Source organism: Chanodichthys erythropterus, chromosome 17, assembly GCF_024489055.1.
Source record: "Chanodichthys erythropterus isolate Z2021 chromosome 17, ASM2448905v1, whole genome shotgun sequence".
In the NCBI taxonomy this organism is placed as follows: domain Eukaryota; kingdom Metazoa; phylum Chordata; class Actinopteri; order Cypriniformes; family Xenocyprididae; genus Chanodichthys; species Chanodichthys erythropterus.
The window spans coordinates 24,968,703-24,985,000 of NC_090237.1; the positions used below are offsets into that span (position 1 = coordinate 24,968,703).

General features: G+C 39.3%; 1 protein-coding gene across 4 annotated transcripts in view; it reads right to left on the bottom strand.

Annotated features, from left to right (window-relative positions):
• The window catches only part of stard13b (StAR related lipid transfer domain containing 13b), a 100,901-nt gene that overhangs the window by 48,355 nt on the left and 36,248 nt on the right, over nucleotides 1-16,298 (bottom strand). The window lies entirely within an intron of this gene.

Consider the following 16,298-nt stretch of genomic DNA (forward strand, 5'->3'; position numbering starts at 1 on the left):
CCTTTATTAAGGTGAGTGTTAATGCGCCTGAGTTTTATTCACTAATGGAGTCATCTGATGGGAAAAATCTCCCGGGAGAACAGGGGGTCATCTGCTGTGCTTCAGCTTACGTGTCAAAGGTCAAAGGTTAGGGCCAAACTTTTCCCCTCTTGCGGGATCTGCAGTGAAATGCCTGGCTTGGCGATACGACCGTCTGACCACTTAAAGAAAAGACTAGGAATTTGGTGAGGTCGACCAAATTTGAATTGAAGATATTATATATGTATCATTGTGAAGTTTTATTAAGTGTTATCAATGAGATTATGTGGTTTTTATAATCAATTAACACTGCTTTTGTCATTTTTTACAAGATGGACAAAATTTGTCACCAAAAAACTCATTCGGTTTAACCAAAATTTCAGTTTTACCGAATGACGATATTTTCAATGCTAACAGGCTGATATCTAGCTAGCTAGAAAAAGGACAATCAAACATTTTATATTTAGTACAAGTTTTTAAAATATTACAACATTTTCTATGTTTTATAGCAGTTGTACCAAATGACCTGATGTTTCGAATTTTTCAAATAGTTAAAAGAGAGTTAGTTACTTTGCTCCATGATCATGTGGTTCTTTGAAGGTGTCTGAATGAAATCACATCCTGTCACATGATACTGACCGCATGACTCGATCCAAAATGGTCCCTTTATATTGGTTACTCCGAATGACATCAATGATTTTTCTGGACATTTTTTCTCATAACAAAGCAACGACTTCTTCACATAATTTTAATACCATTTTGCACTATGTTGAAATATGATGTTATAAAATCATGCCGGAATAAAAAATATATACATTTATTACATTTTAAGATATTTGAATCACTAATGAAATGGCTGTATTGGTCTTTGGACGGTTAAAACAAATGACATTTTGACACTTCAAAATCTTTAAAATACCTATGTAGCAAAATATAATTAAAACCTTTTGGATTCAATAAAAAGAGATCTAGTTGTACTACATTACATACTTTGGATGTCATATTTTTGTTTTTTATTATGATTAAGGCCTTTGGACAAAAAAAAAAAAAAGCCCCCTCAAGTCATTGACCCCTGATATATATATATGCATATGCAAAATCATGCATTTTAGAACTATTTTTATATAATTTATTTATAAATAAATCATATATATATATATATATATTATATATATATATATATATATATATATATATATATATATATATATATATATATATATATATATATATATATATATATATATATATATATATATATACATATAGCATATACAGTAAATAGTGTATATGTAGTAAAAATCAGCATAGTGTATTTATAAATACACACAAACTACGTTTTATCAGTACATGGATTTTACTACTGACTGATTAATGATAAATTGACTTTTTCCACTTTAGTTACTGTTTTAAGATAGATAAATAGATAGATAGACCTCTATTAAAATATACAAATACAGTGTTTCTTAACTAACTTCAATATCTTGACTTGAGTGGTTCAAAAAATAAGATAACAAAATGAAGACCACCTAAATGACAGCTTTCTATTCTCAGATTCATTTGTCTAACACACAGACAGCTTAATACTGCAAAGTAAGGTTTTGTCTGTCCTCCTCAGCAACTGTCTCACTCCATCACTGCTGCAGCTGGCTGTTCTGAGCCCTTGATCTCCTGTCTGTCAGCAGCTGATCTCTTCGAGAGACCCATCACTTTAAACTTCAGTACAGGGCAGGCTTTCCATTATAAAACCAGTCCAGGGAGCAAAATACCAAACTAGCGGTCAGCACAACCTTGACGACTCTCAGCCTCGCTGTCAAAGCGGTAGATGCTGAATGTGTCATCTGCTGTCTGTGCTGTCATGCTGCATTTACAATGAAATAACCAGAAAGCATTAAACCATAACTTACACTATATACAATTTGATACGGATTCATAACTGTTCCAAATGTCTCATTAAATAAACTGATCTTGGAGATTAAAATCGAAATGGATATTTTGAAAGACATCAGTCAGCCCAGATGTGGATCTATGAGTGCTTATATGAAGTAACTGAATAATTAGTTTCACAGAATTGCATAGCAAACCCCCAACGTTTGCCAGAGAGAATATGAATGTCATACAGATGACTCGATGGACTTCTGCCAGGCAGCACATTTGCACAGTAGCCAAGCTGGTGTCTCTGCATTCTCACCAGCATCGAGGCACGCAATTGAAACCACATGGACTGCCGAAATTCCTCGTTTAAAAATATTTGAGCCTATTTAACGCAAGCCTTTAGTCGCTGTCTGGTCCTGTGCTCAGTAATGGGGTCGTGCGGGTCACGTTCCTGATCAAAGCCTTTGACAGGAAACCCCACGCTCATGGCTCCGTGCTATCATTCCTTTTGCTGTGACGTTTTCAGCATAACAAGATTGTTGATATCGAGGATAAGATTATTATGGCTAGGATACACACAGGAAGCAGTGATGTAAGGGGAGGAAGTGGTCGTCAGAACGTGAAGGGCTGTCCACACAAACCCACTAGGGTTGCTTGTTTTGGCAAGACCCCATCAAGCTCTTATCTTCTTTCCAAACAGACCCTTTAGGCTGCATATGCAAATACAATGCACTTTGTTCCTCTTCGAAGTCACCATAAAATTGACCTTTTTTTGGAATATTGTAGTATTTATCCTAAATTTCCATGCACATCATTTAAAAAAAAAATAATAATAATAATTTGCTCTTGTATCGACATCTCTTCTCTTGACATGTTTACTGGAGCAAGACGGTGGGACAACCTGTCACTCACATGACATCACTGCAGTTGAAAACCACAACCATCCAATGATCCAATCAATTCCCAATTGGACAAAATAGAGGCCTGGCCAAGATTTTTTTCTTGTTCAAGAAGCCGTTTCACTCGGATATATGTCACAATAAGGAAGAAAAGACTATCGCAACTTCCATTTCATGCCAATTATAAAGAGTTAGTTCACCCAAAAAATGAAAATTCTGTCATTACTCTCTCACCCTCATGTCGTTCTACACCTGTAAGACCTTTGTTCATCTTCGGAACACAAATTAATATATTTGTGATCAAATCCAAGAGGTATATAACTCGTCCAGAGACAGCAATTTAACCACTATTTTCAAGGTCCAGAAAGACATTGTTAAAACCATTGACGTGACTTCTGTGTCATTCCCATATGCTGTTTACATTCAGCGCTTACAAGTTCTACATCAGAACGCGGGCTCAGTATTTAGTTGTTATTTTTGTTTTGTTTTTGTTCACTCTCGTCACTTCATAAAATTAAGTTGAACCACTGCAGTCACATCGACTGTTTTAACAATGTCTTTAATACCTTTCTGGACCTTGAAAGTGGTGGTTATATTGCTGTCTATGGAGGAGTCATATATCTCTCGGATGTCATCAAAAATATCTTAATTTGTGTTCTGAAGATGAACGAAGGCCTTACGGGTGTAGAACGACATGAGGGTGAGTAATTAATGACAGAATTTTCATTTTTGGGTGAACTAACACTTTAAGGTGCAAACTGGCTGAAAATAAGTTTATCGGAAAGACTTGAGCACCATTAATCATCACTAACCTCATGCCTTGTGTTGGTTCCCACACATGTAAATAAAATATGTATTCACCGCAAGTGGTTTCATTTAATCTACACTATGAATTATACATGAAACCGCATGTGATCTTCTCTTGCACCTCTTGTTTGTTTGGCTACAAGCCCAGTGACTTGAGCTCCAGACTGACCACTGAGCTGCAATGAGAAAAGGCCCAGATGTTGAGAAGCTGATTTTTTTTTTTTTCCGGGCTCCAATTGGCCCACTCACTTGGCCGTGAGGTCCCAAGCCAGGCTCCAGGAATCCTCCGGAGGGATCACGCTTCCCAGCCTAATGCATTCAAGGCGTGGAATTCTCCCCCAACCACCCTTTTCTCCCACTCACACTCACCCATCCTTATGCATGCACTATAAATTTCCTGAGCAAATATTCCCAAGCCAGGCCTGCAGTTTTCCAGAGAAAATCACAAATGTAATGTATATCTGATTTTATATTGGGGGCTTGAGGGGGAGGAAAGGCCTTAAAGCAATAGAGTGAATGTGATTCATTGTGTAAAACATCATCAGGTCATCACTTCAGAATCATGAGGTTAGACGTATATTGTTAAATCGCTGTTACACTAAGTGTAATTAAGTGACTGTGGTTATGTTTGGAATAGCATACTGGCATACTACTCTTCCTATTTTTGCAGTACACTGAATGTGCAATGCAATCCTTTCTGGAGTGACATATTAAAGGGTTTGTTCACCCAAAAAATAAAATCATTACTCTCTCACCCTCATGTCATTCCACACCCGTAAGACCTTAGTTCATCTTCAGAACACAAATTAAGATATTTTTGATGAAATCTGAGAGGTATATGACTCCTGCATAGACAGCAATATAATTAACACTTTCAAGGTCCAGAAAGGTACTAAAGACATCGTTAAAACAGTCGACGTGACTGCAGTGGTTCAACCTCAATTTTATGAAGCGACAAGAATACTTTTTGTGCGCAAAAACAAAACAAAAACAACCACTTTATTCAACAATATCTTCAGCCACAGTCTCTGTAATATTTGCTAACCATTTGTGACTGAACAGAATGAATGAACTGAACAAACAACTGAATCAATTAATGAACAACCAGGTAAATTAATGATTTAAATGAATCAATAAATAGTAACAGAATCAATAGCTACTATAATATTGGCTATTAACATGTGACTTAAACAGAACAAATAAACTGAATGAACAAACAAACAATGGAATTAATCAATAAAAGAGTAACAGAATCAACAGTGACTATAATATTTACAAGTCACTTGTGATTAAACAAAATGAGCAAACGACTGAATGATCAATGAATGAATCAATTAACAGTAACAGAATAGTCACTATAATATTTGCTAGCCATTTGTAAATGAATGGAACAAACTGAATAAAAGAAGCAAAACATTTGAATCATTAATAAACAAATAAACAAATAGTAGAACAGTCATCGTATTTTTGTCACTTGGGACCAGAGCATGCTATACTTAGTTAAATAATGTAGATTATCACACAAAGAATTACACACACACACAGACCTCATGAAGGGGCCAGAGGGGGTCTGTGAATGCTATTGTTTCACTGTTGCAAACTAGCAGTATGACAAAGCATGTAATGCTGTCAAGTCAGAATCTGTTAGGACTCAACCAACCACAAAAGTCCATGAGAAAACATATACAATCACACACACCACCTGGCTTCTATTAGCAGAGAGGGGATTATAACACACACACACACACACACACACACACACACACACACATGTTTGTTTTTGTGAATTGTGGGGACTTTCCATAGACTTCAATGCATTTTACACTGAACAAACTGTACATTCTATCCCCCTACCCTGCCCCTACCCCTAAACCTAACCCTCACAGGAAACTGTGCAAACTTTTACTTTTTCACAAAAACTCATTCTATATGATTTATAAACCCATTTACATTGTGGGGACCGCTGGCTGGTCCCCACGATGTAGGTGAACTCAGGTTTATATTACATCATGGGGACATTTGGTCCCCACAATGTAATATAAACAAAAGCACACACACACACACACACACACACACACACACACACACACACACACACACAGTGCCCTCTTACCCAATTTGCATGTACGCAAGCTGTGATTTGTGCACTAGAACACACTGTCTGTGCCTCTGTATGTGCAAAATTCCATTTTAATGGAAATGACTCAAGCTGTCTACTGGCTGAATGCAATATAAGTGGTTACCATCTGATTTTCGTCAACATTTGATTTGATTTGTATCAAAAAAATCCAATGACATCTGTACAACCCGACCCAATACAAGATAAAACAACAAACAAGCAAAGAAACAAGCAAATCAAATTTTCTTCTCATACCATCTTACATCTTTGCAACAGTATAATACAGTTTAGAAGTATCTTTTGCTAAAGAAAAATGGAAAATTAATCCTAGATTAAATTTAAATTTAGAGATTTAAACATAGACTAAAATCTATTAAATATGTCAGAAAGAAGAAGAAGAAAAAAAAAGATTTTTCGGACTAGCAAAACACAACAGTCAGCCAAATCTCTTAAATGTCAGGCTGTTCACTCACAACACAATGAATTAATAGGCAGAATTATAAAAAAGAAAACAGAAGATGATCCAGGCGAGATACTTGGCACAAAACCAAAAGTAGAACATCTGTTGAATCTTTACTATTTGTTGCCTCTTTGATTGCAAGGCTAAGTTGTTTAATAAGCACTTAACCACAAGAAAGCCCCACTATCCTGCAGGGAAACAGCAGCTTTGCATAACTGTACGAGCATGAGCCTCAGAAGAGGCTGAAGTGTTTGGATAAGAAAGCAAAAACAGCCTCAAAATAAAAAATACTGCAATGTATTAATACTAAAGGCCAACAATATGCAAAAGTTCTAACACAATGATTTCACTTCTATTTTGTCTTTACATTTTAACAGTTTGGAATTAAACATCTAAACTTCAAAATTCCATTGCTAAATTACAGGACAATGTGGTTATAATTTGCCAGTAAGGCCCAAATGCTGTACAAATATAAACATGTATAAACTAGATTGTATTTGAAATGACTATGAATTTGTTTTTTATTATTTAAAAAAAAAAAAAAAAAAAAAAATTCTATTTTAAATAAATGTTGTTCTTCTAGCATTCTGTTCATCAATGAATTCTGAAAATAGACATCACAGTTTCCATCCTTTATTGTAGCACAGCAGTTGATAATAATAACTAAATCAACATATTAGAATGAATTCTGAAAGATTATGTGACACTGACGACTGGAGTAATACACAAACATACAGTTCCATCAGCTGGTTTAATGTGTGCTTCACTTCGTTTTAAGTTACAAAACAAAGCTCAAGAGAGAGAGAGAGAGAGAGAGAAGAAAATGTTCCAGCTTCTTATATTGTTCTTGGACATTTATTCATCCTGGGATTTGCAGAGCACTGCATGTAATTGATGGGGATTGCAGAGGTGACAAGTCTTGTACAATGAGGCCTGATCCAAATTAGTGGCCGTTCAATCCCTCTACGACATCCCCTATTGAGAGGAAATCACACTCTGGCAAGCATGAGTTAATCAAATTATAGGGGAATTATTGAAAAAGATTCCTTACCACAAGTACCTGCGATGGTGCAGTAAGGAATTAAAATGTTACATTGTGCAAATTGCTTTTTAAACACAAAGGCATGGCTGTAGGTTACCAAATAATCCATCAATCCTTACACAAAAACAATCACAGGTTTTATAAAACTTAATTGAGACCAAAAAGCAATACAGCATTACAGATTTACAGAATTCAAAACCTCCAGTGCCAGCAATGGAAGTCCACAAGAAGCCACAAGCCATTTTCCTTCTTTCCACATGTGGAATATTTCATGCTCTCCCTATGGCAGCGGCTCTCTTTACAGTACAGCCTGCCAGGCCACATGACGACCTGCCTGTAAATTTAACTCATGATGTCATTGATTTGGGCCATGCAGAAGCAGAGGGAGGCTAAAAAGATCACATAATAGCATACTTTCATATGTGAACAGAAGTCCATACTGACTTGCTTAGAATCAGAGATAAAGGCTTTTTACTTTTGCTGTTTTTGCCTTTATTGTAATAGGAAAGTATAAGGTAGACAGGAACTGGGAGAGAGAGTGGGATGGGATCAGGAAAGCTCTGTGATCTGGGACTCAAACTCGAGCTCTGCCCACCAGGCTATCGGCTCTGAAAGAAAAAACTATTCATTAGCGGTGCCTCTAATACTATAGAGTGCAATAGTGCCTGTCCCTTTTTTCAACTGCACTGGTTCCGGAAGATGTGTTTTTCCATTAGTTTTTTCCCATAGGGATTTTAAAATAGTCTTTGTTAAAGAGCCATGAACCAAGCTAATCAGCTACGAGGTGAATCACATCATTTCAAACTTTGATTTGAAGCAATAAAGCAAAAAAGTTTTTGAAAATCTGACAAAAAGACAAGGTACTAGAATGTATACTTAATGGCGCTAGTGAGGGAAAGAACTATATATACATACATATATATATATATATATATATATATATATATATATATATATATATATATATATATATATATATATATATATATTGCCAAAAGTATTGGGACACTCCTCCAAATCATTGAATTCAGGTGTTCCAATCACTTCCATGGCCACAGGTGTATAAAATCTAGGCATGCAGATAAACATTTGCAGAAGGCCCCAACTTTCTGCAGAGTCAGTAGCTACAGACCTCAAAACTTCATGTGGCCTTCAGATTAGCTCAAGAACAGTGCGTAGAGAGCTTCATGGAATGGGTTTCCATGGCCGAGCAGCTGCATCCAAGCCTTAAATCATCAAGTGCAATGCAAAGCGTCGGATGCAGTGGTGTAAAGCATGCTGCCACTGGACTCTAGAGCAGTGCAGACGTGTTCTCTGGAGTGACGAATCACACTTCTCTGTCTGGCAATCCGATGGACGAGTCTGGGTTTGGCAGTTGCCAGGAGAACGGTACTTGTCTGACTGCATTGTGCCAAGTGTAAAGTTTGGTGGAGGGGGGATTATGGTGTGGGTTGTTTTTCAGGGGTTAGGCTTGGCCCCTTAGTTCTAGTGAAAGGAACTCTGAACTCTTCAGACATTTTGGACAATTTCATGCTCCCAACTTTATGGGAACACTTTGGAGATGGTCCCTTCCTGTTCCAACATGACTGTGCACCACTGCACAAAGCAGGGACCATAAAGACATGGATGAGCAAGTTTGGTGTGGAGGAACTTGACTGGCCTGCACAGAGTCCTGACCTCAACCCCACAGAACACCTTTGGGATGAATTAGAGCGGAGACTGCGAGCCAGGCCTTCTTGCCAACATCACTGTCTGACCTCACAAATGCGCTTCAAGAGGAATGGTCAAAAATTCCCATAAACACACTCCTAATCCTTGTGAAAAGCCTTCCCAGAAGAGTTGAAGCTGGTACAGCTGCAAAGGGTGGGCCAACACCATATTAAGAGCTATTTTGACGCATATTGCTTTTTTCGACTCTCTGATTGGTGTAATTTTCATACAGCATCATGGGTAATGTAGATTTTCACTAGGAATTCCACTGTTAAACATGATTATTTTAAAACTAAGTTGAAATAATGTGGGCTCACAGCTTCAGCAGAAGTAGTATAGGTTTGTCTCACTTCAGTCATAGTGACCAAATGGAGGTGCAATTTAAGAAGTTCAACCTATAGCAGCTAAAACGATATTGGACAAATCATTTTTTACAGTTTGTGAAGGATGCTGAGCCTGTGTGTCCCCTCCTATCTCTTTACTACTCTTCCAGAGGTCTGTTTCACCATCAAAACAGTATAGTTCAAGCAACAATCTATAAAACTATTATTGTCAAAGGTATCTCAGCCATCGTACAGTGAAAATAATGATCTAACAGTATTGGGTTTGCTTCTATGCGCAATTGCAGCCAGCTACTCATTTCTTTTGACATGAGTATTTTGAAAGATGTGGTGGAAACCAAGGTCAAAATAATAATGTCTAGCACTGGGTTGTTTTTACAGTTCCACCCTAATTTGAAGCACAATAGGTTCCAACAGTGGAAGCTGTGTGAAAATATACACCCTTAGCAAATATAAAATATATACTGTAGATATAAAAGCATTGACCAACTAGTCTCCTTCTAGGACGTCACTCCCTTTCATCTCACAGTAAATCAGGCACAGATCTCCTGGTTTCTGTCTTGAAAGGGCTCCTTAGAGACCGACTGAGACAGGCCAGCCAGACAGAACTGCAGAGTGAGCGGCCGCAGCTGTTAGGGGTCACCCTCACTGGCCACTAAGAGCCAAGCCACCCTGAATGAGAAAAAGAGAGCCAGTCTGGGAGAGCAGCTGGCTAGAGAAAGGATTCATAAGATTCATCCTGAACACATATAGGCAGTTTAGGTGGTTTACATAATCACTGCTGGCAGATACAGTAGGAAAGAAAAAAATAAAGGAAAGCAAAACTGGAAGGGAAAAAGGGAAGAGGAAAAAAGAAAGAGAATGGAAAATGAATAAGAAGATGAAGTGGAAATGGAAAAAGGGGGAAGAGGAAAGGAGGTAACTACAAGGGTAAAGGAAAAAGAATAGAAAAGGAAGTGGAAATTGAAAAAAGGGGAAAAGAGAAAAGAAAAGAAAAGCAAGAGGTAACATAAAAAGGAAAGGAAAGGAAATGGAAAACGAAAGGGAAAAAGAAAGTGTGAAAAAGGAGGAAAAGGGAAAAAGGTTAAAGGAAAGGAACAGAAAAGCAAAGTAATAATAGTTAAAAGAACGGTAAATGAACACAACTTAAAGGAAAAGACAGAAAGGGAAAGGAGAAGAAAAAGGAAAGCTGTGGCATGGCAATGCTGAGGATTATGGGACAGAGGAAATGCTACAGGTGATTAATGTGTGCTTAGTTTTCTGGGAAAATCCGGTCAATACAAATTGCATTAGCTAAATTAACTCTGCTAGGTCGATATTACTAATGAAGTTGGAAATGAAATTGATCATTACAATGTGATTGATGTGGGATGAAACCAAAATAGAAGAGCAAAATCAATAAGGCATATAACCATAGCATACATCATATCCAAAAAGGCAGATTGATAATTTCCTTACAGTGATGGTTGTGAGCATGCAGGATGTTTCTATTTACTCTATTGCAATAGCCCCTATTGAGAGACATTTTGTTCTCAGCAGAAACGGATTTGCACTAAATTTAATATAACATAATTGCAGTGCTTTTTGTTTTGTCTGAAGAGGTGAAATTGCTTTACAGCTTTATCTAATCAACTGAAGACAAATTCAGTTTAGATAGAATGATAGATAGAATGATAGACAGACAGACAGACAAAATGATAGATAGTATAAAAGACAGGACAATAGAATGATAGAACAGAAAAAGTGATAAATAGAATGATAGAAAGACAGAATGATTAAAAGATATATAGAACAATTGCACAATATCACGATAGACAGATGGAACAGCTCATCTACACATCTTCAGTGTGGTCATTTGGAGAGCTTCCTCCTAAAGCTGATGTGAGAACAGAGTGTCCAAAGTAGAAAAAGAATCCTTCAAAACCCCTAAGTCTTACTTTGTTTTCATTCAGTGGCTGAATGGCTTTGGATTTTCCTTGTCAGAGCAGACTAAGGACATTGGTTGAGAGAAGAAACTGTTCAGAGCTGTCTGTCCAGGTTCTGGCTTCAGCACCAGTGGCCTCTAGCTGACAGTTCTGGGTCGCCTTTTACTCTGCCTGTCTCAGTCATGTCTCTCTTTGTGAGACGGGAGGTCTGACAAGGTGATGTTTACCATAACAAAAAGACTATACACTTTTTTAAAACAACGCTGAACGGGACAAAATGAAGGACGTCCAATTGCAAAGTGTTAAATCATGTTTCATCACACACACACACAAACATGAACAACGTCTTGTCTCCTTACCAAAAACACAAAAACAAAAAACAAATCCAGAGCTGTTTTTCCCCCCAAACAAAAAAATGCATATGGGAAACTTTCCAGGATTTAACCCCTAAATAATAAACAGATGAATGATAGTGTATCCTTTCTTCCACACAACATAATTTCAATCAGTGTGGTGATTTTGGAGAGAAGAGGTCAAACTTTTTTAAATCTGAGGAAAGAACAAACATCTGAAAAAAAAAAAAAAAAAAAAAAAAAAAATGAAGCAGGTCAGGGGGGTTGAGTAATTTTCCATATGTCTGGCTGTTGCATTTCTAAACATGAGAACTGAGGAATCTGTTGTATAAGTCATGTCATATCTGGTGATCCTGCATAGAGTCATATAGCATAAGATATGTATTATTAATTCACATCTGGTCATAAGACGGGCCTCTCAATCGATAACTGACATGTCTAGACATGGATAAAAACAGTTTCTTTGAGTACAGCTATCAAACCCTTCAGAGGGGTAGGGGCTGGTGCATGAGAGAATGTGCATTTTATGTATAGTCAAGGAATCCAAAAATTGAACAGGGTTCTTGAGTTCTTCACAGGGGTCTGGCACTGGTCTGCATCAGAGCTAATGGCCTTTTACGAGGTGCAGGGCTACCTCTGTTTATAGGACCCTGCAGGGCTGGTGGGTGGGTCAGAGTGACCATTATAGACAGGAACTTGGTTATGTGGCCACAAAAAAAAAAAAAAATTGTTGGATCCAAGCTCATTCGGAAATTGTTTTTGTTTAATCTGTTGCACTGCATCTTCACATGTAAATGAAAAAGTAAAGTGTGTAAAAAATGCTTTTTTGTCAAAATAAAGTATAAATATTAGAGAGAAAAAAACAGGCTTTAAGTTTTACAGTCAACAAGACAAAACAAAAAGCCCTGCAATTTGGAGCCAAATTCATGTTATACTAAACTGAGTGTGAATCAGTTTTTGCTAAGAACAAAACGTCTGTAATGATTCATTTGATTATCCGATGTGTTTAAGTCAGCATTATTAACATTAACTAAAAGTAAAAACATAAAAATATTTTGTTACTTGAAATACATGTTAATTGAAATGTTTTGTTCCCCCTCTCAAGGAACCATGATTACAGGCGTAACCTGAGATGTTCCCTTTCAAATGGGAACTTGCACTGCGTCCTCTAGAGGACACTATGTGGAACAAAAAATGCCCACTTCGCCATGCTGAGGGAATTACTGCCTAATTGGCTTTGACAAGCACAGACAAGGACTCAACGGATTTAGATGCCGGAGACAGATTCCCTTACTCAGGTCTGCCACAGAATTGTCAATGACACTATTCCCTACGGCCACCACCCAAGTTCCATGTCCTAAGAAGGGCAGAGCTCAAAGATCGGGTAATGCTAGCCTCTACACCAGACATTATCTTTAAGGAAATACTGTCACAGGGAAACAATGGTTCCCTCACCTGTCACTCACAACCAAAGGGAGCTGTCTACTTAAGGGACCCTCTATCAGGGGCAGACAGCTTCAATTTTAGTATTGACTCATGAAGGAGCCGCCTGCTTAAAGACCCAAACTCTAGGGAGGCAGCCACGGCTTCACGAAACATAAGGGAGCTGCCTACTTAATGAACCTGCCATTAGGGGAAACATTAACCTTATATATCTCAGGGATCTGGTTCAACCCCTAAACACCCCAGGGTAGCATTTTTGTAGCAAAATACTCAAACCCTGTCTGACCTAGAGTCAGCATATTGCAAGGCCAGCACTACTGAATTTAAGAGTGCTCAACCAGTGAGTAGGGATGCTAGCTCGAGCAAAACCACTTCTCACCAGGGCCCAGAGATGGGGAGTCCAATGCTCATCCAAGACTGTGATCCTCAACTACGACAAGGCTCAAACCAGGGGCGACAGACCCTAATAAAAAGAAACCCCACAAGGGAAGGGTGAACTACACCCACTAGAGGACACTAGTAAATAGCTGCATTAGCATCAGTTCTGCTAGAGACTACGAAGTCTGTCTGAGCCAGAACAGAGTGTGGAGGACCCAAAGAGTAGGTATGCCTGTAACAGGGAGGGTACACTCCAAGTTAGCCCCTGCAGTCTGGGGGTCATCTGGAGCTCTCTTCTGGGAGCAGAAGACCTACTTACAGAACCCTGAAGGGGAGGCCTAGGCTTGACCAAGCTAACGATCTCCAGAGCACTGCCTGCTTAGGGGGCCCCTAGTGGGGGAAGTAGTTTCTACTTCGCTACTTACACAGGGGAGCTGTCTGCTTAAGAACCCATTATAGGGGAGGCAGCTACGACCTTGCAAATATGATAAATATTGCATTCTAGGGAAGCTCCCTTTTAAAAGAACCCAAAATAGGGAGGCAGTTTCATCACAAATGAAGGAGCCTCCTGCTTAGGGGACCCCAATTCTGGGGGAGGAAGCTAAGATTTCATTACCACATGTGAGCAGTCTGCTTATAAGTCTCCAGTCAGGGGGAGGCAGCTGCAACCTTGAAACTTCAGCATATCAAATAAGGGAGCAAGCTTGAAGAAGGCGGCAGCCCCTAGGTTATTAAAAGGGAGCTACCTGTTTCAATAGGGAACCCATACAGAGGTGGAAGGCAGCTTGCCTTACCTTGGAGATTGCAGCTGCTCGAAAGCTGTGACAAGGACCTTGCTTAGGGCCCATAACGGGGAAGGTACAACTCGTTCTACCAGCCTCAACGGGGGCTTCCTGAAGCTTACGCAATTTTCGGGAAGCCCACACCTTGGTAAACCCAAGGAAGCTTCCCACTTACATAACCCAGCACTAGGGGGAGGAGGTTATTAAGGAGTTAAAGGTATTAAGGAGCTTCTTACTTAAAGCAGAACTCAGTAAGATTTGCGAAGCTCCCCCTACAGGTTTCTTCAGTGAATCACACTGTCATAAATAGTCCAAGCGCAGCTCTGGATTACAACGACTACAACGCTCACCAGCGCAGTAGTTTTGCAAATACAGTACAAGAAATGGGTGGTGGGTAATTTTCGAAATTGTCTTATAAAGTCATAATATATACATTGTTTTTGAATTACCGTAAAGCATTTTGTCACTCTCGCGTGAACGTGAACATGAGGCGAGATTGTGTCGGGTCGGCGAAGCTCAACTTGCAATTGCTGTTTTCTGGCATAGACGTGCCAGAGGGGGTAAGTGAATGCCTCAAACACACCACTACAAGTCAAATAACCATCATAAGGACTTAGAAAACTATTTATGAAGGTAAAAAAGTTACTTAGTTCTGCTTTAAAGGAATCTTTTTTTTTTTTTTTTTCAGTAAACCGCAGCCCCCAGTGAAGAAAGCTGGGAACGAGGACCTTACTTAAAACCTCAAAGGGGAAGGTGCTACTCGCCCTGCCAGCCTGTTAGAATTAGGGAACCTCTACTAAATGAAAAAATCCCTCAGGGGTGAAGAGGCTCCACTAATTACAATTGAAGGACCTTCCTACTTAAAGGAAGGTGCTCCAGGACTTGGAGGAGAAAGTTTCACTTCGCTATCTAAAGGAGTTGCCCACTTAAGAGGACCGGTATCAGGGCGAGGCAGCCTCTACCTTAGTACCTTAGCAATGACACAAGAAGGAGCGAGGGATGTGAGAGGAGGAAGGATGTTCCCTCTAAAGCGCAGTTGTTTACCAGCACACTTACTCTCAATAACCTCCCTCAAATCCATCTTAGCCCTCCTGTGGTCATTCCTTTTCTGCGTCCTACTCTTCGGAGGAGGAGGGGTATGATTGGCGATGCTCTGCCTCTGAGCCTGTCTGCAGTCCTCAGATGGCCCAGGGTCCCCAGAGGTTTGAGGTGCAGATCAACGTTTCCAATCTGCACATTTATGGACAGTCAGAAATCGCACATCTAAACGCCTATGAGCGATCTGCAGCCTGTCAATCTCTCTGTAGTGCAAGCCATAACTTCCAGCAGCTCATCATATGCAGGTCAGGCAGACTGAGAGGGCTCCATAAGAATTTCTTTGCCCTCCACAGCCACATCTTGCTCTTCCTGGCTGGAAGCCAAACGAGTGCTGTCTACTAGATCGGATAACTCAAGAGAAAGGACATCGGCCACAAGCAGCTTTCTCGAGTGAGCGGCAGGGGTTAGGAGAGATAGCCATACCTCAATTGAATTCCTCTGCCAGCTCGACCTGCGATCCCCACGATCCGAGTCTCTGCTGGGCCTCGGCTGCAGCAGATCCCAAACTGCGGGGTACAGATGCCTGTCATAATTCCTTTGAGAAAAGGGGCAGACTTGAACAGAGCTTCTTCATAGAGAAGCCCTCGCAATCTGTGCATTCTGCTCCCTCACTGACAGAACATGCGTGATCCTCTCCATGACAAAATGTACAAGTCATGTGCATCATCCGGTGTCAGATAACGCTGACATGGCAACACACACACTTTCTGAAATAACTGTCAGAGGATGCTTGCATATTGCCTTAATCACGCTTTATATTTTTTTAAAAAACTGTCTCCTGAAGACAAAAAAGCTGATGATGTCTAATACAGGTGCCCTTTCATAATCACAGTGGCACCGGTAGTGACGTCACAGACTGTTATTGATCGATGACAATGACATGGGTCATGATATAGGCATCCCCCATACTGTCCTCTAGAGGACGCAGTGCAAGATCCCATTCGAAAGGAAATTATATCAGCATATATTAGTATATCAATGATAATAAATGTATTTCCACTCATTTAGAAATGATACAGCAAACGAGTGAGAGCAAGATCTGTTCTGA